This window comes from Nicotiana tabacum, chromosome 3 (genome assembly GCF_000715075.1).
Source record: "Nicotiana tabacum cultivar K326 chromosome 3, ASM71507v2, whole genome shotgun sequence".
Lineage (NCBI taxonomy): Eukaryota > Viridiplantae > Streptophyta > Magnoliopsida > Solanales > Solanaceae > Nicotiana > Nicotiana tabacum.
This window is the reverse complement of record NC_134082.1, coordinates 2,738,011-2,760,808: the sequence shown is the minus strand read 5'-3', so window position 1 is coordinate 2,760,808 and position 22,798 is coordinate 2,738,011. Positions and strand designations below refer to the sequence as shown.

At 35.4% G+C, this 22,798-nt stretch overlaps 1 long non-coding RNA gene across 1 annotated transcript; it reads left to right on the top strand.

The window, feature by feature from the left end:
• The first annotated feature begins 21,506 nt into the window (after positions 1–21,506).
• On the top strand, positions 21,507–22,511 carry LOC142174703 (uncharacterized). Its single transcript, XR_012703735.1, has 3 exons — positions 21,507–21,804; positions 21,885–21,947; positions 22,068–22,511. It is a non-coding gene; the product is annotated as an uncharacterized LOC142174703 (long non-coding RNA).
• Positions 22,512–22,798: the final 287 nt, after the last annotated feature.

Sequence of the window (22,798 nt, the reverse complement as noted above, 5' to 3'; positions counted from 1 at the left end):
AGTGAATCCTTAGTTGGCTATGTCGATTCAGATTATGTAGGGGACTTGGATAAGAGAAGATCTCTGTCAGGCTATGTTTTTACTCTTTCTAGTAGTTTCATCAGTTGGAAGGCGACTTTGCAGTCTGTCGTTGCTTTGTCTACCATAGAAGCTGAGTATATGGCAATTACGGAAGTAGTTAAAGAGACTATTTGGATACAAGGCTTGGTAAGTGATCTTGGACTAGCTCAGAAGAAGACGCAACTTTTTTGTGACAGTCAGAGCACCATTCATCTTACTAAGAATCAAATGTTTCATGTGCGGGCGAAGCATATTGAAGTCAGACATCACTTTATTCGAGACATTATATCAAAAGGGGTTGTTAAAGTAGAAAAAGTGTTGATAATCCAGCTGATATGATGACCAAGGAAGTCCCGACCAACAAATTTAGGCATTGTCTAGACTTGATTGGTGTGTGCAGTACTCAATAGAGCCCTTGCGAGGGCTAAGGACAAGGTAGAGAGACGTTGTTCCTATTGATGAAGAGAATTTCAAGCCAAGGGGAAGATTTGTTATTCGTGGCTTGAATTATTTCCTTGTATTTTTAGGAAACTCATAGTCCCTATAGGTTTAGGAAAACCCATTGTCCTAATAGATTTGGGAAAGGAAAACCTATAGTCCTTGTCAAATTGGGAAACTTTTCTCATATATGTTTGGGACCTTTTGGGATCTATAAATAGGGGTTGTAGTTGGGGATTCTAGAGATTGTATTGTGCTTTTCTTCTCATTCATAGTGGAAAACTCTCTTTGCTTTTGCCCCGAGGATTAGACTTAGCCGAACCTCGTTAAATCCTTGTGTTGAATTTTCTCTTCTATTTGTTTTGTGTGTGATTGTGTACTAGTTAACTCACGATATTCCGCAACAAACATGAATATTTGAGTTTTTATCTTTTGTTGCCTATGACCTTAATGGCTTAATTCAACAACTCTTAGGATTCTTTTTGGGACTTACAGATGGAGTGCAAGTATTGGATTGGCTCGTGACCTCTAGCAAAAGAATAGTTTAAACTGATGATGATATATTACTGTTACGCTGGTGGAAATTCAGTAGCTTGATCATAGTTTAAACTGAATTGGATTGGCTTGTGCCCTACTGTTCAGTTTCACTGTTACTATTTAACACAATTTTCATGAAACTGATAGACTGTAGTTGATCCATATTGTATTTTTACGATGTGTCTCTTTTTCATATCTGTAATATCAGGATATAGTATTGATCTTGTAGGAAACTTAATAAAGGAGAGAAGAACAGAATAATAAAACTCAATGCTTGCAATGCTGCCTTGCAATGGTATAATTTCAAAGGGGAAATACATGCTATCAAACTCTTTAATACTGTTGGCAGTATTATAATCATAGTATACATTCTGCATATTTTACGCTGCAACTAATATTCTGTTACCTCAAAGAGTAGAGAACCACATTGATTTTTGTTTTTATGTTTTAAGATTCACAATGAGCTAGCAAGCTACTTAAAGTGAAGAAAAGAGATGTGTTAAATTTATCTAATCGAAAACGTATTGTGGTTGATTTTGACGACACAAATTCTCCCATTGGTGAAGGACAAGGCGTTCTTGCAGGCTTTTGTGGAATTTTAGCAGCCGACTGTTCCATTTTTCAAATTCACTTTGAGAAATGGCCGGATTTACCTGTGACAACCTTCAACCATTGTTGAGATTGATTTATAAAGGTATTCCTGAGGCATAAAATACTTCTGTTTTATGTCATTAAATTGTATATTTGCATGTAATAATTATCTAACCCTTGGTTTATTCTTGAAGCTTAGGACAACTGAGTCAAATGCAAGACGATATGTTTATAATTCTATGCATAAGAAGTGGGGCGCAAAAAGGCTAAAGTTGTATGAAAAGGTCTGTGATCCACTTAAGAGCAAAGGTGAGATAATAGATGATGTTCCACTGGGGATTCCATCGAATCAATGGATTTCTTATGCTGATTATCACTTTAAAGAAAAACACAGGTATTTATTTCATTGCTTCAATTAGTATATGTAGTTATATGACTTCACTTTAACCAATCTTCATCTCTGGTAATATTTTCAAGCTTTTCCAACAACATCGACTTAACTTAAACTTAATTTTCAGATTCAAAATTCGAGATCACTTCTTTAAACTTGTAACAATGGTGAATAGTTGAAAACATTAATTTGTTCTAGCTAGAATATTTCAGAACTGTTATGATGATTTATTGTACAACCAACAGGCCACTACTATGTGCAATGAGACCTAACAGGTGAAGAACATAATGAAAATTGAAACTGAAAATAAACTTGTTCATTATAGCAAAGTACACAGCCCATATTGCTACATAAAATGAAAATAACTAGACACGCTACTCCTATCTCTTTGATGAATCATAACATTGTACCACATGTTAAATGCTTGCTTAATAACCGGAAAAAAAACAAGCATTTATTTTAGTGCTTCAATTATATTTGTAATTATATGGCTATTTGTCTGTATATCCAAATTTCTTGGTATCTGTTTGTAAGGAAACTTGTAAAAGAAATGCTGAAATTCGAAAGAAACAAACTGTTTCACATATTGGTAGCTCCAAACCTAATTCCAGATGAAGGGCTAAAATGGTATTAATTTGTTTTGGATACTTTAATTAAACTAGCAACTATTCATAGTTAATTAAGTTAATGCGACTTTGACTTTTTCATTTTGTAGATGGCTGAGACTGGACAAAAGCCCGGACGAGGACAGCTTTATCTCGCTACACATAGGAATGAAGATGGATCATATGTTAGTGAGGTGGCAAAAGAGATATGTGTACGACAGCTTTATATGGAGCCCCAGTAATTGCTATTAGTCTTTTTGGTTGATATATAACTTAACAAAGAATATGGTATTTTTCATCTTCAACATCAATTAAAAAGGTTAGTCCACCATGATCTTAGCCAATCATGTTTAGCTAAACAAAGTTTATTTAACTGAATTTTTATGTATGGTTTCCTGCTATGGCTTTTTTTATGCGTCTTTTCTTCAGATCCTTTGTATTCTTGCTCCTCCTTCTTCTTTTTTCTCCTGATTAGGTTTTATGTATATTTTATACATCAGATCTTGAGAAGTTGAAAGGAAGGGAAGGAATTACAATCATGAAAAGAGGGAAAGCAATCAAATTATTGGTATGCCATGTCTTTGATGAATCATAACAGTGTACCACATGTTAAATGCTTGCTTAAGTATGCTATGTATTGTTTAAGTATGCTATGTAGTTGCAGCATAGTCTGATCTTACACATCAGAAAAGATTTATCTTGATAACTGAGTTAAGGTTCTGTCTGAGTATGCTCGGTGGTTGCAGCTTAGTCTGATCTTCCACACCAGAAAGGAAATAATCTTGATTTGTGTCGTCAGCTGTTAAATAATATTTGTTTCAAAATGGGAGACAATAAATAAGAAGAATCTACATCAAGTGTCAATAATATGTCATCGTTGGCATCTTCGCTAATGACAAGAATTGTGTCAAATGCGAAATTTACGGTAGAAATTTTTGACGGGTCTAGACATTTTGGGATGTGGCAAGGCGAGGTTCTAGATGTCCTTTTTTTAAAACGGCTAGATCTTGGCATTGACAAAAAAGACCAGATGTTATTGGAGAAGAAGATTGGAGAATTATCAACCGTTTTGCTTGCGGTACCATTCGATCCTACCTTACTAGAGAGCAGAAATATCCATACACAAATGAAACTTCTGCAAGTAAATTATGGAAAGCACTGGAGGATAAATTTTTGAAGAAAAACCGTCAAAATAAATTGTACAAGAAGAAGAGACTATTTCGCTTCACCTATGTTCCTGGTACCACGATGAATGAACATATCACAAGTTTCAATAAGTTGGTCACATATTTGCAAAATATGGATGCAACTTTTGATGATGGTGACTTGGCCTTGATGTTGTTGGGGTCACTTCTTGATGAGTTCGAGCACCTTGAAACTACTCTACTCTATGGAAATGACGTAATTTCTCTCATAGAAGTTTGTTCGGCTTTGTACAGCTATGAACAAAGAAAGGGAGAAAAACAGAAGGGCAGAGAAGGAGAAACACTGGCTGTGAGGGGTCGTCCTCAAAATCAAACGAGGACAATGAAGGGAAGATCCAAGTCAAGATCTAGACCCAGCAAAGATGAATGTACCTTTTGTCGAGAAAAGATGCACTGGAAGAAAGACCATCGGAAGTTGAAGAATAAGGCAAAACATAACAATGGAAAGACCATTATGGATTCAAATATAGCTTATTGTGATGATTCAGACTTCTCATTAGTTACAACAGAGTCATCAACATCATCAGACATATGGTTGATGGACTCAACTTGTAGCTATCATATGTATCACAACAGGGACTGGTTCGCGGATTTTCAAGAAGGAGAATATGGAGTCATCCACACAGCAGATAACAGCCCTCGTACCTCATACGACATTGGTTCAATACGATTAAGGAACCATGATGGAATGATCAGAACATTAACAGATGTTCGATATGTATCGGATTTGAAGAAGAATCTCATCTCTGTGGGAGCCCTAGAATCAAAAGGGTTCTAGTGCACTAGTGGTAATGAAGGCCAATCGGAAGAACAATAACATGTACCGTTATCGCGGTAGTATAGTTATTGGGATAGCGACAGTAACATCCAGTGACAAAAAAGAGGCAGAATCAACCAGGCTATAGCACATGCGCTTGGGACATGTTGGAGGAAAATCTTTGATAACTCTATCAGATCAAGGATTATTAAAGGGAGTAAAGGCTTGCAACTTGGAGTTTTGCGAACATTGTGTCAAAGGGAAACAAACAAGGGTTAAATTTGGTACAGCAATCCATAATACTAAAGGCATTTTGGATTATATACACTTTGATATTTGGGGTCCTTCCAAAACACCTTCATTGGGTGGGAAGCACTATTTTGTTACCTTTGTTGATAATTTTTTCCAAAGAGTGTGGGTGTATACAATGAAGAGTAAAGATGAAGTGTTGGGAATATTTCTCAAATGGAAGATGATTGTGGAGAATCAAACAGGCAGGAGGATTAAGTGTATTCACACAGACAATGGAGGTGGATACAAAAATGATCATTTCAATAAGGTTTGTGAAAAGATGGCATTGTCCGACACTTCACTGTCAGACATAAACCACAACAGAATGGGGTGGCAAAATGTATGAACCGGACCTTGCTGGAAAATGTATGATGTATGTTGTCTAATGCTAGCTTGGGCAAAGAATTTTGGGCTGAGGCAATTGCATATGCGTGCCACCTCATTAATCGTCTACCATGTGCTGTTATTGATGGCAATACACCATTTGAAAAATGGTATGGAAAGTCTGCTGTAGATTATGACTCTTTACACGTATTTGGCTCAACTATATATTATCATGTGACAGAGTCAAAATTGTATCTAAGGGCAAAGAAGGCTATTTTTATGGGAATTACTTCTGGAGTCAAAGGATATCGCTTATGGTATCCTATGACAAAGAAAGTAATATTCAGCAGGGATGTTACCTTTGATGAATCTGCTATGGTAAATAAGGTAACAGAAGACACCAAACAAAATAAAGGTGCTTCTAAGCAGGTGGAGTTTGAGGGAAAATTTATTTTTCCTACACAAGAAGCAGAGGAGGAAACAAATGGAGATTACCCTATGGGAGAAGAGCCAGTAGAGAGGGAGATTCCAACTCAGGGACCTCAACAACAACTTGAATCAATAGCAACCAGCAAACCAAAAAGGACAATAACAAAACATGTTCGTCTTATAGAGACGGTTGCTTGTGCCGCCTCAATTGTAGTTGATGATGTTCCTACCACTTATAAAAATGCAGTCCAAAGTTCAGAAGAAGATAAGTGGAGGATTGCCATGAATGATGAAATACAATCCCTACATCATAATCATACATGGAGATTGGTCAATCTCCCGAAGGAAAATAAAACAATTGGGTGCAAATGAGTATTTGCAAAGAAAGAAGGATTTCCTAACCAAGAAGATGTTTGCTACAAAGCAAGATTGGTGGACAAAGGATATGCTCAAAAAGAGGAATTGATTACAATGAAGTGTTTTCTCTAGTTGTAAAACATTCCTCTATTAGAATTATGTTGGCTTTGGTAGGATAGTTGGATTTGGAACTAGTTCAGATGGATGTAAAAACTGCCATTTTACATGGAAACTTGGTGGAGGAAATCTACATGACTCGGCCAGAAGGATTCAAAGTTCCTGGAAGGAAAATATGGTGTGCAAACTTGAAAAATCATTGTACGGATTGAAACAATATTCTAGACAATGGTACAAATGATTTCACAAGTTTATGTTACGGCAAGGGTACACAAGAAGCAAGTACGATCATTGTGTGTATTTGCGCAAGCTTAAAGGTGGTTCCTTTATATATCTTCTCCTATATGTTGATGATATGTTGATAGCTTCCAAGAATTCGGAAGAAATTGAAAAGTTGAAGATTCAACTGAAGAAGGAGTTCGAGATGAAAGATCTAGGTGAGGCAAAGAAAATTCTTGGCATGGAGATAATAAGAGATAGACGTTCAAAGCAACTCTGTTTATCTCAGAAAAACTATTTGAAAAGAGTACTACAACGTTTTGGCATAGATGAAAAGACTAAGCAAGTTAGTACTGCACTTGCTCCCATTTTAAGCTAAGTACTACTATGTCGCCAAAAGATGAAGCTGAACGAGAGTATATGTCAAAGGTACCATACGCAAATGTTGTTGGTAGCTTGATGTATGCAATGGTCTCTACGAGACCTGCTATTTTACAAGCTGTTGGAGTTATTAGCAGATATATGCATAATCTAGGAAAGGAGCATTGGCAAGCTGTGAAGTAGATTCTACGGTATATTCATAATACAGTAGATGTTGGGTTAGTTTTAGAGCTGGAAGGCAATCAGTCTGTAGTTGGATATTGTGACTCAGATTTTGCGGGTGACCTGGACAAACGAAGATCAACTACTGGTTATGTGTTTACTTTTGGAAAGGCACCAGTTAGTTAGAAGTCTACTTTACAATCAACAGTTACTTTGTCTACAACAGAGGCAGAATACATGGCTATTACAGAGGCTGTGAAAGAGGCAATTTGGCTTTAGGGATTGCTAAAAGAGCTTGGTATAAAGTATCACAATTTTTTGTGATAGTCAAAGTGCTATTCAATTAGCGAAGAACCAAGTTTATCATGCAAGGATGAAATACATTGATGTTCGATATTATTTCGTACGAGAAATCATAGAAAAAGATGGAGTCATGGTGAATAAAATTCATACTACAGAGAATCCTGCTGATATGCTGACAAAAGTGGTGACTACGGTCAAGTGTCAACATTGTTTGGATTTGATCAACATTGTTGAACACTGAAAATTGAAGATGAAAACACAACCAAAATTTTTTATTGAGATAAAATTGAAGATGTGGAATTTTGCCAAGGTGGAGATTTGTTGAAATTGTCAAATCCAACATTGGTGGTTTAGCCTTTTGGTTGGGAATTTTTCCCTATAAAAAGAGGCCTAATGTTTAGGATTTAAACACACATCTTATTTGTCTTCTTATATTCTTAAGGCATTTTTATCTTCTCTCTTTAGTATTATTTCACTTGTATTTTTGGAGTGGAATAAAATATTGGTTGTGTCCGAGGAAGTAGGCAAAATTGGCTGAACCTCGTAAATTCTGGTGTACCTTTTATTGTTGCTTTATCGTCGTATTTATTATTTGGTGGCTGTCATAATTTTTGGTATAGTAGTTGTGACTCATTCACACTATATACATTTGGCTTCCGCAACAATGCCTTTGTAGGCAAAATAACTTATGCATGATAGGAGCAAACCTATTGTTGTATATGAAAGTAGACAAAATAAAAGAAAGAAAAATCAAAAAGAAATAAAAATATTATGTAAGCGCTTACATCGACATTCTTATGATGTAAGCGCTTACCTCGGCATTCTTATGATGTAAGCGCTTACATCGACATTCTTATGATGTAAGCGCTTACCTCGGCAGGGCATTCAAATGCCTATAAATAGGGGTCTACATTTTCATTTGTAGATTATCCCAAAACTTCTTCTTTCTCTCTCCAATTAATAAAGAGCTATTCTTTGTGTGACCGTGGAGTAGGCAAAAAATGTCGAACCACGTAAATCTTGTCTTGTGCAATTTATTGTTTTTCTCTCTTAAATATTCTTTTCCTTCTATTATCTTGACACGCTTCCCAACAACTAGTATTAGAGCACAAACAATGTAATTCTGATAGAAACGTACAGTATTGGTACATGTACTATTCACAAGAATAGTGCGACACTATTGATCATCGTACTATTCACAAACACTATTCATATAAATTTTTTGTGAAAGATGATATCAGAAGAAGGGAAGGTTAAGATTGACAAGTTCAATGACAAAGATTTTGGATTCTGGAAAATGTAAATAGAGGATTATTTGTACCAGAAAAAAATTACACTTACCTCTGACCAAGGTGAAACCGGAGACTATGGCCAAAGCGGATTGGGATCTATTAATTGCCAAGCTCTTGGTGTGATTCATTTGACGCTAACACGAAATATGGCGTTTAACATCATTAAAGAGAAGATCATTGCAAGCCTGAGGATGGCGTTGTCAAATATGTACGAGAAGTCATTTGCTTCAAATAAAGTCTATTTGATGCGTTGATTGTTCAACTTAAAGATGACAAAATGTGAATTAGTCACAGAACATATCAACAAGTTTAATATAATATTAACTCAGTTGAGTTCTGTTAATATAACAATTGATGACGAAATCAGGGCGTTGATTCTATTATCATCTCTACCGGAGAGTTGGTCTACAACAATAACTGCAGTTAGCAATTCATCAGGAAGTACTAAACTCAGATTGAATGATATTAGAGACTTGGTTCTAAGCAAAGATATTCGTCGAAGAGAATCAAGTGATTCCCCAGGATCTGATTTTAGTACCAAAAGCAGGGGAAGAATCAACCAAAGAGGACAGAGCTATGGTCGTGGCAAAATCAAAGTCAAGGAGAAGAGGACAATCCAAAAATCACAAGAACATTACTTGTTGGAATTGCAATAAAAAGGGTCACTATACTAGCCAGTGTAGAGGACCAAAGAAGAAGGAAGAAAATTCAGCAAATGTAATTGTTGAACAAGTCGGTGATGCACTAATTTGTTGTGCAAATAGTCCAGTCAAATCTTGGATTCTGGACTCACGTGCATCCTTTCACTCTACATCATGCAAAGAATTATTGCATAATTATATTGCTGGAGAATTTGGGAAAGTTTATCTAGCAGATGGCGAACCTATCGACATTTCCGAAAAAGGTGAAGTTCATATAAAGACCTTACAAGGTACGCTATGGAAATTGTAAAATGTACGACATGTTCTTGGCCTCAAGAAAAATCTGATATCTATGAGTCAGATTGACGGTGAAGGATATATAACAACATTCGGCAACAGATCGTGGAAGATAACCAAATGGAATTTGGTTATGGCACGAGGCTTCAAAAGGGGAATACTATATGCAACTGCAATACAAAGAGATACTATAGCAATAGTTGATCATGGTCGTGATACAACATTGTGCCACCGGAGGCTCGGGCATATGTGTGAGAAGGGAATGACGTTTTTGGCATCCAAAGAAAAGTTGTCAAACCTAAAACATATTGAATTAGGTCTGTGCAAAGATTGCATTTACGGGAAACAAAAGAGAGTTAGTTTTTCAAAGGTGGGAAGGACGCCAAAGAAAGAGAAGCTGGAACTAGTGCATACAGATGTGTAGGGACCAGCTCCTGTAACTTCTCACGGAGGCTCACACTATTATGTCACATTCATTGATGATTCCACAAGAAAGGTATGGATTTATTTCTGAAAAATAATTCTGATGTGTTTGTTACCTTTAAAAGATGGAAAGCTAAAGTTGAAAATCAGATAAGTCTAAAGCTAAAATGTCTGAAGTCTGACAATGGAGGAGAGTATGATAGCCAAGGGTTAAAGCATTTTGCTCGAAGAATGGGATCAGAATGATCAAGACAGTTCCTGGAACACCGGAACAAAATGGCGTTGCTGAGAGGATGAACAGAACCCTAAATGAATGAGCCAGAAGTATGAGAATACATTCTGGATTGCCGAAGTATTTTTGGGTTGTGGCTATTAACAAGGCAACTTACCTCATAAATACGGGACCCTCTGTACCGCTGAATTTTGAAATTCCCAAGGAGTTATGGACAGGAAAGGAGGTAACTCTCTCACATCTGAAATTTTTTGTTGTGTTGCTTATATGCATGTAAAATCTAATGATAGAGATAAGCTTGATTTTAAAAACAAGAAATGTTTCTTTAATGGCTATGGTGATGATAATTTTGGTTATCAGTTTGGGGATGATCAGAATAGAAAGATACTAAGACACATGAATGTCACATTTAATGAAAATGTGATGTACAAGGAAAAGCTTGAAGTAGAACCAACCAACACCAGCAAATAGACAATGTATAAAACAATTGAGTTAGAAGAAATCTCAGAAAATGATGTGGCTAGAAGGATTAAAACTGATTCTGAAATTGAAGATGAAGAACCAGAAGTCAAATTTGAAGAAGAACTAGAAGCCAAACCTGGATCAGAACCACAACTAGAGATAGAATCAAATGCAGAACCAAATCTAGAATCAGGACCTGAATCAAATTTGGATTCTGTTACTCACGAACCTACATTGAGTAGATCTAAAAGAGTCACGAATGCTCCAGATAGGTTAACTCTCTCTCTTCACTATTTACTTCTACTGATGCTGAGAACCAGAGCATTTTGTTGAAGTAATGCAGGTAATAGACTTTGATAAGTGGAAGCTAGCCATGAAAGAAGAGATGAATTCTCTTCAAAAGAATAAAACATGGATACTTACGGAGTTACCAAAAGGAAAGAAGGCATTGCAGAATAAGTGGGTGTATAGAGTCAAGGAAGAGCATGATCGTAAGAAGAGATACAAAGCACAATTACTAGTAAAAGGCTTTCAGAAGAAAGGAAGGAATTGACTACACCAAAATCTTCTTTTCTGTAGTCAAATTAACTACTATCAGGTTGGTGCTAAGTATCGTAGCTGCAGAAAATTTGCATTTGGAGCAGCTAGATGTTAAAATTGCTTTCTTGCATGGTGACCTTGAAGAAGACATCTACATGAAGCAATCTGAAGGTTTTCAAGTTTCTGGTAAAGAAAACCTTATGTGTAAGTTGAAGAAGAGTTTGTATGGTTTGAAACAAGCTCCCCGACAATGGTACACGAAATTTGATGGATTCATACATAAAAATGGTTTCACACGATGTGAGATGGACCATTGTTGTTATATCAAAAATCTTGATGAATCCTACATCATTTTACTTTTGTGCGTTGATGATATGCTAATTGCAGGATCTATCATAAATGTGATTAATTTGGTTAAGCAACAACTAGCGGAGGAGTTTGAAATGAAAGACTTAGGACCAGCTAAGCAAATGCTTGGGATGAGGATTAGCAGAAATAGGTCGGAAGGAACCTTAAAGTTGTCTCAAGAAAAGTACATACAGAAGGTAATAAGCAGGTTTAGTCTTCATGATGCAAAGACCATAAGCACTCCACTCGGAAGCCATCTAAATCTGTCAAAGGACCAATTACCTAAGAGAGATGAAGAAAGGAAGTACATGTCCAAAGTTCCGTATGCTTTAGTAGTAGGAAGTTTGAGGTATGCTATGATTTGCACTAGACCTGACATAACCTATGCAGTTGGAGTTGCTAGTAGATACATGTCAAATCCAGGAAAGGACCATTGGGAAGTTGTAAAATGGATATTGCGATATCTCAAAGGCAACTCAGGTATGACACTTTATTTTAAAAAGAGCAATATTATCTTACAAGGTTTTGCTGGTACAAATTTAGGCGGCGATTTGGATAGTCAAAAAAAGTACCACGGGTTACGTGTTCACCTTGGGTGGTACTGCTGTTAGTTGGATGTCCAGACTTTAGAAAAGTGTTGCTTCATCTACCATTGAAGCATAGTACATGACAAACTCAGAAGCTGAAAAAGAGATGATTTGGCTTATGAATTTTCTTAAAGAGCTAGGTAAAGTGCAGGACAATTGTGAGCTTTTCAGCGATAACTAGTGTGCAATTCATCTTACCAAGAATCCAGTGTTTCATGCAAGATCGAAGCATATCCAATTGAGGTATCATCATATCTGATAGTTGATAAATGAAGGACATTTTTCCCTGCATAAGATACCAGGATCAAAGAACATGTCAGACATGTTGACCAAAGTTGTCGGTGTTGACAAACTGAGATTGTGCGCCACCTCAGTTAGCCTTCAAGACTGATAGCGTGAAGGCACCACCAGAGAATAGTAAATTTTTTTTCTTTCTTGATGTAACATAGGTTTGAGGTGGAGATTAATAGGATAACACCTATTGTTGTATTTTCTCTAACAACAGAATGAAGAAAATCAGCTCCAAACGTGGAGTCTGCAATCTCGACAGAACAGAAAACCGCAAACAGATGTTAGGGATATAGTAGATATGCCCTAGATCCAATATCACATTTGATGTTTTGAACATATTTTTATAAAATATATATGGCATTTGATATTCTTTTATCATTGTTATTAATTGCTTGATTAATTTGATAAGGTCCTTGATTAAATTTTGAGACTTGACATTGTGATGGAGATCATGATAATGAGAGTAAAGTTTCTTATAATTTAATCTAAATTTGTTCTTGATCGTAGGATTATTAATCTGGACATTAGTAATCCGATAAGATCAATATTTATGTGATCGTCTTTATGGGATAAAGATTAGTTGATCTCATTAACTAAATTACATAGATAGATGATGCATATAGAGATATGATCATTGAACCGACTCATTGGATAATTCCTAATAGTTAGAATTACCATAAACTGTCAATAGGATATTCTCTTGAAGAATGTGATGTAACCATTTCCTTTGACCTGAGATCGTCATAGTAATTGACAAGTTATTTATTGTGCTTTGATACTAGACACCTATGGCCCTAGGGTGATAGTTGAAAGGATATTGGGTATGATTAAATGCTTGTAGGATTAGTGCTTGATCAAGATGGAATCTGTCAACTCTTGGTAATGAGTTTAAGCTCCATGTTGTCATGAAATATAAACGACCAAATTAAGACCTTGGCCAGGGCAATTGAATGAAAGAAGAAATGAGTTTCTTAGGTCATTCAATGGGCGATTATATTTGACGTGAACATATAGTTGGTCGCCTATTAGGATTTGACAGTTGAACCATATCCTAGGGTGATCCAGAGCTATAAGGACAGAAGGAATTACTACATTATTCTTCTAATGGTTCTTGAGAGTAAATTGTATACTTCATATTATCCGGTTGTTAAGGAGTGTTGCTAGACGCTACCCTTGATTAGTATATTGATGTGGTCAATTTACTACCGGCTTAGTATTGAACCTATGGGATCACACACTAATGAGTGTTCTGATCTTTGCTAAAGGAATAATTAACTTATTATTTGATAATTAAATTAAGGAATTTAATTAGTCAAATACATTTAGTTGTTAGTCCAAATGAAATATTATTATATTCTTTGCTAGCATAGAGAATATAATTAATATTGTGAACAAATTGATGTTTTCTATTTGGAATAGAAAATTAAATTATATCTCTTGGTTGAAATATATATGTGATATATATTTGATACTCGTAATTATTATTTATATATAAAGGTTATATATTTAATATTAATTTATTCTTACAATCCAATTTTGAATTGGACATGAAATTCCATAAAGGTTTTCCTACGATTTCATTAAATGTGGAAATTAAAGTCCATAAAAAGGATGTCTGGCAACTCAAACGTGCTTTCTAGTTTACAATAGGAAAATTCCAATGTTTGGAATTGGACTTCATGGAAAGTCCATGATTCTCGACAGTCACGTTACCCTTTGAGAATGGGATTGTGAATTTTCATACAAAATCCCATAAAGTTTATTTTGGAAAAAACTTTTACCCTAAGTAAATCATTACCTCAACCAAATAGGAAAAGAGTTTGTAGGTGATGCTATATAAAGGGTGATGGAGAAAATCTGCCAATTTTTTTTTTCCATGAGAAGAAAACCTACTTTGTGAAAGTGAGAGTGCAATACAAAGCCAAGAGAGAAAATACAATTGCAAGAAAAGTGTTTCTTGTTCTTCTACTTTGAGTTGAGATTTTTGAGAAAAATTTCAACACAATATTTTATTCAATTTATTCGCGGGTTTCATTGATCAAAGAGTTGATAGCAAGGATCAGTCTCGGTGTGGATACGCATAGAGTCTTCGCACTATCGAAGAAATTTTGAAACGAGACTCTCTTCACCAGGTACGTCTTAGATGTGATCTATTGACATGTAAATAAATTTTAAACATAAAAAGATCTGCCTAGGATTATTATTGTCTTCCGCTGCGTGTTACGAACACCTATACGCAATCCTTCAGTGGTATCAGAGCCATGGTTTATTGTGTCTAAAATTTATTTACGAAATATTATAATATCATATTTGAAAAGTTCAAACCATAATACATGTGTCTTGTGCGATAGTCAAATCGTTTGACTGTTGATATTATTTTATTGTAGATAAAATATGTATTCATAAAACTATTGAGATAGTTCATAACTTGAATTTGAAATTATGTATTAGATACGATGGGAATCTATAATCGGTTACATGATTCTATTGTTATTTTAATTGTTATTAATTCATGAGATGTTAATTAATAATAATATTCTGGCATGAATTCTTTTTATGTGATATATAAGATAAACATGTTAGAGGATGTTGAATTTCGTTTTTATGTCATGTGCTTGTTCATTACATAATTCTGAATTATTTATTACATGTGATGTAAATTAATTAAGGACTAAGCGTGTAGACAACTTGAACTAAATTCACACGCTATAAAAGATTTGATCTTCATGTTATTAAAATTGTTTTAGTAACAATTCCCTCTTACTAAAATTTGAGTTCTTAAATAATAAAATATAAGATATTTTATTATGGAGCTAACCATCAAGGTAAATAATTTTACTTATTTCTTGTTTATAAGGAGCGGCCTGACTACCAGGAGACTTATAGTTTGAGAATATGTTAAAATTATTTATTTCATTAGATGTATGGATTGAAAGAATTATTCAATTTTACACTAAACGCCTGGACCACCCGGGGGAGTATAAAATTTAATAAGTTCTTTGCTATCATGATGGTTGAACTCAACTATGCCAATAGGATCGACCTGACTACCAGGGGCTACTTGACATAGAGCTATTTAAGGAAATTGTATAGGGATACAATTGGTAAGAGTACCTACCTTTAAAATATATGTGAGAAACGACTTGACTTCCAAGGGGCTCATACATATTGTTAAAGGATTCCTTTACTCCACTAATAGAAATAAAGATTTCGTAAACTATAATGAGGGTAAATAGTTTAAAATAATTAGTGGAAATATCATTTAGATAAAAGTCCATGTCTTTATGATATGTGCAAATATGTTCTTATATTATTGCCTTTTCTTTTCTATATTTTAGATTTCTCAATATGTCTGTTATATCACTGCACGAAATACTTAAGACCAACAAGTTGGTGGACCAAACTTTGATGAGTGGTATAGAAATTTGAGAATTGTTCTCATGCATGAAAAGCTCATTGATGTGATCGATAAGCCTGCAAAGATAATCCCACCAGAGAATGATGTGCAAGGCACCAAGGTTTATCAGAAATACTTGGAAGAATGCCTTGTTATTAAACACATCATTCTCTCTTCTATGAGTTCTGAACTCCAGAGAAAACATCAGAATATGGATCCAATTGCAATCATTGAATATCTTAAGAAGATGGTTGATACACAATTGGACATTGAAAACTCTCCAGTTAGACCCCTTGTCAATTATATGATTGTTCTTACAGAAGAACATGAGAAGTTGGGGTACAAGCTTGGTAAAGAGCTTTCTGAAGATTTGATCTTGTAGTCAGTATATGATGCTGAATGCTTTCACTGTAAGAAGAAAGGGCATTGGAAGAGAAACTGCAAGGAGTATCTTGCAACTCTAAAGGACAAGAAACAAGGTGAGACATTAATGAAAAATGTTTTCAAGGGTTCTTTAGCTACTACCAATTCTTCACTGTGGGTATTAGATACTGGCAGTTGTTATAACATCTGTAATATGTTACAAGGGTTTAAGATAATTAGAAGGCTAAAGAAAGGAGAAGTTAATCTACAAGTTGGAAATGGTGCAAAAGTTGCGGCCGTAGCTGTAGGATCAATTTCTTTAATAACGCCTACGGGCAAAGTACTTATGTTGGATGATTGTTATTACATTCCTAAATTTGTTTCGAACATAATTTCAGCTTCTATATTAGACAAACGTGGTTTTCGCATTAATATAGGCAATGGTATTTGCTCTATTTATTATAGTGATAATTTATATGTGAATGGCTATCTCCAACATGACGTTTATGTCTTACCTAATGTGAATGCTAATTCGATTATGCATGTTTCAAGTCTTAAGAGGAAAAGAGATGATCAAGTAAATCATGCATACCTTTGGCATTGTAGGCTTGGTCATATTGGAGAGAAAAGAATTAACAAGTTGTACAAGGAAGGGTACCTTGACAAATATAATTTTGAATTATATCCAACTTGTGAATCTTGTCTCAAAGGAAAAATGACCAAATCTCCATTTACTGGAAGTGGAGAAAGAGCTTCTGAATTATTGGGACTAATTCATACAGATGTTTGTGGGCCCATGAAAATTCAAGCTAGAGGTGGATATTATTACTTCATCACCTTCACTGATGATATGTCAAGATATGGATTTGTGTATCTTATGAAACACAAGTCTGAATCTTTTGAAATGTTCAAAAGGTTCCGTAGTAAAGTTGAGAAGCAGACTGGTAAAAGTATCAAAGTACTAAGGTCTGATAGAGGTGGAGAATATCTTAGTGAAGATTTTACCAGATATCTCATAGAGAATGGGATTCTCTCACAGTGGACACCTCCAGGAACACCACAACACAATGGTGTGTCTGAAAGGAGAAATCGAACCTTATTAGATATGGTGAGATCTATGATGAGGTTCACTGATCTTCCAATAAATTTATGGGGATATGCTTTGGAAGCAGCAACATACTTACTTAATAAAGTTCCCACTAAGTCAGTCTCTACAACACCATATCAGATATGGAAAGGATGTAAGCCTAACCTTAAACATATTAAAGTTTGGGGTTGTCCAGTTTATGTTAAGAGACTACAGTATGATAAACTTGACTCAAGATCAGATAAGTGTAGGTTCATTGGGTATCCCAAGGAAACAATGGGATATTATTTCTATCACCCTTCTGACCATAAAGTGTTTGTGGCCAGAGGAGCAACCTTTTTGGAAAGAGAATTTCTTTTAGAAGGAAATTATAATGGAGAAATAGAACTTGATGAAGTTCAAGAAACTAATGAATCAACACAATATAAAGATCATGAGACCCAAGTTGAAGAACCTTTATTGGATGTTTTGAAGTTGCCAAGGAAGTTGCCATCTTCAACGGTTGAAGTTCAAGAACTAACTGAAGTTCAAGAACAGGTTAATGAACCATTTCTAAACCAAATTGAACAACAACCAAATCCAGAACAAGGTGAAGAGATTGTACAAGTACCTCTTAGAAGGTCTACACGAGAACGTCATGTACCAACTAGGTTAAATTTACTGGTACAAGATGATGCATCAAATGAGGTTGATCATAATGATGATGACCCTAAGACCTATGAAGAGGCTATACAAAGTTCTGATTATGAGAAGTGGCAAAAGGCCATGGAATCCGAAATGGAATCTATGAAGGAAAATAAAGTATGGACTTTAGTTGAACCTTCAAAGGATATAAAACCTATAGGTTGTAAATGGGGTTTTAAGAAAAAGATTGGAGCAGACGGAAAGGTGGATACCTATAAAGCCCGTCTTGTTGCCAAGGGATATCGTCAGAAAGAAGGAGTCGACTATGACGAGACTTTCTCTCCCGTGGCAATGCTCAAATCAATTCGGATTTTGCTTGCTATAGCAGCATACTATGATTATGAAATATGGCAAATGGATGTGAAAACAACTTTCCTTAATGGTGAGCTAGAAGAGGATGTGTACATGACACAATCTGAAGGTTTCACATTTCCGTCTGATCATAATAAAATTTGTAAGCTGCAAAGATCCATTTATGGATTAAAGCAAGCTTCTCGAAGTTAGAATATTCGATTTAACAAGACAATTGAAAAGTTCAATTTTGTTTGATGCGAAGAAGAACCTTGTGTGTACAAAAAGGTTAGTGAGAGCACAATTATATTCTTAGTGTTGTATGTTGATGATATATTGCTCATAGGGAATGATATACCGTCATTGCAAAGTACCAAGATTTGGCTATCTGAACAGTTCTCTATGAAAGACTTGAGAGAAGCAGCTTATATATTAGGAATAAAGATCTATAGAGATAGATCTAGGAAGCTTCTTGGACTTTCCCAGTCTTTGTACATTGATACCATCTTAAAGAGGTATAATATGGATAATTCCAAAAGAGGATATCTACCGAGAGGCACTGGAATTACTCTCAGTAGGGAGGATTGTCCTAAAACACCTGAAGAGAGAGAACGCATGAGTAGGATCCCATATGCTAGTGCAGTGGGAGCTATCATGTATACCATGACATGTACACGTCCTGATGTGGCTTATGCACTTGGAGTGACTAGCCGCTATCAGACAAATCCTGGTGAGGAACATTGGAAAGTGGTGAAGACCATTCTTAAGTACTTAAGAAGGACTAAAGACCAATTCCTCATCTATGGAGATTCTGAGTTGAAACTTGAAGGTTATACTGATGCAAGTTTCTCTTCAGATAGAGATGATAGCAAATCTATTTCTGGTTATGTATTCACCTTAAATGGTGGTGCAGTGAGTTGGAAAAGTTCCAAACAAGCTACAGTAGCTGATTCAGTGACTGAAGCAGAATATATAGCAGCTAGTGAAGCTGCTAAGGAAGCTGTATGGATGAAAAAGTTCTTAACTGAACTTGGTGTGGTTCCTTCAATAGAAGGTGCGGTTCCACTGTTGTGTGACAATACTGGAGCCATTGCTCAAGAAAAATAACCAAGATCACACCAAAAGTCCAAACACGTTCTGCGAAGGTATCACTTGATAAGAGAGATCATTGAACGTGGAGACGTCGAGATTCAAAAGGTTGATGGAAAAGAAAATGATGCAGACCCATTCACTAAAGCTCTTGGCGCAAAGGAGTTTGACAAGCACAAGTGGAAATTGGGAATGAAGTACAAGAGCGATTGGCTCTAGTGCAAGTGGGAGATTGTTAGGGATATAGTAGATATGCCCTAGATCCAATATCACATTTGATGTTTTGAACATAGTTTTATAAAATATATATGGCATTTGATATTCTTTTATCATTGTTATTAATTGCTTGATTAATTTGATAAGGTCTTTGATTAAATTTTGAGACTTGACATTGTGATGGAGATCATGATAATGAGAGTAAAGTTTCTTATAATTTAATCTAAATTTGTTCTTGATCGTAGGATTATTAATCTGGACATTAGTAATCCGATAAGATCAATATTTATGTGATCGTCTTTATGGGATAAAGATTAGTTGATATCATTAACTAAATTACATAGATAGATGATGCATATAGAGATATGATCATTGAACCGACTCATTGGATAATTCCTAATGGTTAGAATTACCATAAACTGTCAATAGGATATTCTCTTGAAGAATGTGATGTAACCGTTTCCTTTGACCTGAGATCATCATAGTAATTGACAAGTTATTTATTGTGCTTTGATACTAGACACCTATGGCCCTAGGGCGATAGTTGAAAGGATATTGGGTATGATTAAATGCTTGTAGGATTAGTGATTGATCAAGATGGAATCTGTCAACTCTTGGTAATGAGTTTAAGCTCCATGTTGTCATGAAATATAAACGACCAAATTAAGACCTTGGCCAGGGCAATTGAATGAAAGAAGAAATGAGTTTCTTAGGTCATTCAATGGTCGATTATATTTGACGTGAACACATAGTTGGTCGCCTATTAGGATTTGACAGTTGAACCATATCCTAGGGTGATCCAGAGCTATAAGGACAGAAGGAATTACTACATTATTCTTCTAATGGTTCTTGAGAGTAAATTGTATACTTCATATTATCCGGTTGTTAAAGAGTGTTGCTAGACGCCACCCTTGATTAGTATATTGATGTGGTCAATTTACTACCGGCTTAGTATTGAACCTATGGGATCGCACACTAACGAGTGTTCTGATCTTTGCTAAAGGAATAATTAACTTATTATTTGATAATTAAATTAAGGAATTTAATTAGTCAAATACATTTAGTTGTTAGTCCAAATGAAATATTATTATATTCTTTGCTAGCACAGAGAATATAATTAATATTGTGAACAAATTGATGTTTTCTATTTGGAATAGAAAATTAAATTATATCTCTTGGTTGAAATATATATGTGATATATATTTGATACTCGTAATTATTATTTATATATAAAGGTTATATATTTAATATTAATTTATTCTTACAATCCAATTTTGAATTGGACATGAAATTCCATAAAGGTTTTCCTACGATTTCATTAAACATGGAAATTAAAGTCCATAAAAAGGACGTCTGACAACTCAAACGTGCTTTCTAGTTTACAATATGAAAATTCCAATGTTTGGAATTGGACTTCATGGAAAGTCCATGATTCTCGGCAGTCACGTTACCCGTTGAGAATGGGATTGCGAATTTTCATACAAAATCCCATAAAGTTTATTTTGGAAAAAACTTTTACCCTAAGGAAATCATTACCTCAACCAAATAGGAAAAGAGTTTGTAGGTGATGCTATATAAAGGGTGATGGAGAAAATCTGCCAATTTTTTTTTCCATGAGAAGAAAACCCACTTTGTGAAAGTGAGAGTGCAATACAAAGCCAAAAGAGAAAATACAATTGCAAGAAAAGTGTTTCTTGTTCTTCTACTTTGAGTTGAGATTTTTGAGAAAAATTTCAACACAATATTTTGTTCAATTTGTTCGCGGGTTTCATTGATCAAAGAGTTGATAGCAAGGATCAGTCTCGGTGTGGATACGCATAGAGTCTTCGCACTATCGAAGAAATTTTGAAACGAGACTCTCTTCACCAGGTACGTCTTAGATGTGATCTATTGACATGTAAATAAATTTTAAACATAAAAAGATCTGCCTAGGATTGTTATTGTCTTCCGCTGCGTGTTACGAACACCTATACGCAATCCTTCAAGTGCTTACCTCAGTAATTTTATGATGTAAACGCTTACCTCGGCAGGGCATTCAAATGCCTATAAATAGGGGTCTACATTTTCATTTGTAGATCATCCCAAAACTTCTTCTTTCTCTCTTCAATTAATAAAGAACTATTCTTTGTGTGGCCGTGGAGTAGGCAAAAATTACCGAACCACGTAAATCGTGTCTTGTCTTGTGCAATTTATTGCTTTTCTCTTAAATATTCTTTTTGTTCTGTTAGCTTGACATGCTTACCAACAACGCAACTGATTGAAGCTCCATGTTCAACTCTTCCCAGAGAAATAGCAGCTCCGGTTACTTTCCCCGTCGCTGCGGAACGCTCAAACAATCAATTTCAGGATAATCTTTGATTTCTTTATACCAAAATATCTGTCTCAATTTGTCATCAGGTATGTGAATTTCTCTAGTAAAAAGCTGTAATTTACTTACAACCGGCGCCATAATTCTGTTTTTTTTTTCTCTTGACTAGATTGATTATCCCATAGCAAAGGCCTCATCCGGATAAATCCCAACTTGTGTGCGATAATTTTTGGTAAAATTGACATCTTTGCTGTTTCATTTGGCGATTTTGTCAACTATTCTTTAGGTGCGTGCCATGATCAACTGAATGCTTGCATATATTGTGTTACATATATACCAATTTTTTTTGCAGGGTTCCTCCACTAGCTTTGGTTTTTTAGATTCTTACTACGTTTGCTCCATTTTATTTCACCCAAGAGTCCTGAAGGAGATCCTGGATGTGATTGCGCAGTGCTTGGCTTCTTTCAATCCTATAGATTGTTGGCTTTATGTTTACCTTGTCCAAAATCCATGCGGAAAGATTCTTTTGATGCAATTTTGATGGAGAGGCAACTTGAATCATCGTTGGTGTACTCTGTCACTATTCCAGCACCTCAGCAAGGCCCCGAAGTAATTTTTAGTCCTGCTCCTTTCCCATCATCGACAGGTCCTACTATATTTCCTCCACCTAATGTCCAACCAAACTAGACGCCTTATCAAAATGCTGTTGTAGTTGCTGTTGCAGCCAGCTCTACTGCACAGGTTGCTATGTTAGCTGTGAAAAAACAGATAAGAAATTCAACAACTATTTTTCAAACCTTGATCTACTCTCGTTTCGTTATAAGAACGAGACTCAAGTTGACACTTTACTTTGCCATTGTGCTTGTTGTCTGTCGTAAGTTTTGAAATTTCTATTTTCATAGCCGGACGTCCAAATCAGGTCAAACCAACTCCGTTTATCATCAAATTTCACAGACAAGTCATAAACATGGTATTGGACCTATAGCAAATTCCGGAACCAAAATACGGACAAGATATTCAAAAAGTCAACTATTGGTCAAACGCTTCGAATTCGTTAAGCCTTAACTTTCAAATTTCAACAAA